This window comes from Alexandromys fortis, unplaced genomic scaffold (assembly GCF_014885135.2).
Source record: "Alexandromys fortis isolate MF-2015 unplaced genomic scaffold, M_Fortis_MF-2015_v1.1 scaffold_44, whole genome shotgun sequence".
NCBI classification, from domain to species: domain Eukaryota; kingdom Metazoa; phylum Chordata; class Mammalia; order Rodentia; family Cricetidae; genus Alexandromys; species Alexandromys fortis.
In genome coordinates, this window is record NW_026067921.1 from 8,231,254 (window position 1) to 8,232,934 (window position 1,681).

Consider the following 1,681-nt stretch of genomic DNA (forward strand, 5'->3'; position numbering starts at 1 on the left):
AATTTTGATAAAGACAACCTTTCAATATGCTTTGTATGATTAAGAGTGTGGTTAAGGTAATTAACTAGAAATTCATGAACCAGGTATGATGCGGTAGTCTATGGCTTTGATCAGAGTAGTCTGAAGGCAGATGCTGACTCAACTCTGTGAGTCTGAAGCTAACTTGGTCCATAGAGCATCTTCTAGCAAAGCCAGACTTACAGAGTGACAAGTTGTCAAAAAAAAATGCATGAAACAAATAATGATTACCTCTTGAATTCCTGCTAAAATATTTGAGAATGCCATATATAGTCATGTTGACAGCCAAGAATAGCCATCACAAGTGTGTTTTGTCTTTCCTGCCCTTGATTTCATTGAAACCCACAGTCTCAGGATTGACTCCAGCAAACTTTAATGGTGGTCTTTCCCCTGCCCTTCAGATAATAGTACCTGGACACAGTCTTCTAGATCCATCTAAAAGTGTGGTTGATAAATATCCAAAATCCTTTTCAAGTCTATCACTTTGATTGACCAGATTCACCTTCTCAATAGCTCTCATACTACATCCTCCACTGGTGGGTTCTGTGCATTAATCCTTGGAAGTGGTCCTTCAGAGGGAGAGATTATTCTTATTTCCATGGGATGCAGAATACACCCCACAGAACCAGAGTGGGAGGGGTTGGGGATAGATTCCCCTCTGTAGTGTGATGAGTGATGTTCTACCTACATGTCATCTTTCTCTAGTTAGTCCTGTTTTAGAGAGACTCTCTAAGCCTAGAGGACACAGAAATATGTACATTGATTCGATCAGCTCAGGCATTCCCAGTCTGGTATTTCTGTAAATCTGAGTCCAAAACTACTTATTTGCCAAAACAGGATAACTGAATCATTTAGTTTTCATCCCTTGGTTTTTTATACCTCTGGTAGATTTTGTACATATGGCTAACTAGTAGCATGGGTGAGTGTTTACCAGGTGTGTTCAGGGTCAGGGTAGTAGGTACCCCCTACCTCTCATCTATCATTTGAAGGGTTTGTAGGTGATCCCTTCAACACCCCTTGTTTCCATTACAGGTACTCTAAACTGTGAATCCTATGCTCTGATGGGCTTGCTCCTGGAGGGCAGGTGTGACTTCTCACAGAGGAACTAAGAACCCCTGGGAAGCAGGCTTAGGCTTTATGCATTAAGTTTCACATTAATGGCAAGGCACAGTGGGAGCTTTCTTTTTTCCCATTGGTGGGGATATCACCAGGTGGCCTGTCACATGCAAAAGTGATTCACACATGTCTTTAAGTTGGAAGGGGATGTCCTCCTACCCGAGAAAGCCACTGTTCATTAACAGACAACAAAAGTGGCGATATCTCTCATTATCAGTGGTCTTGATTCCCCAGTGAGAAGTTACAGACTAATAAGAGACATAATAAAGCAGGTTCCACCCTTCAGCTGCAGCCAGAAACCCGCCTTAACAAAATGGGCAGTGGTTGCTTCACAGTAAAGCCTTGGAAATAAACATTCCAAGAAAAGGACCTAGGAAGTATGATGTGGGAGTGTCATATCAATCTGTTGATTTCATTGGCTGAGTAATAAAGAAACTGCTGGCCCTGATAGGTTATAAGATAGGTGGGCGGAATAAACAGGATAGGATGCTGGCGGAAGAGGAAGTGAGGACAGACTCTGCTCTGTTCCCGGAGAGACTCTGCTCTC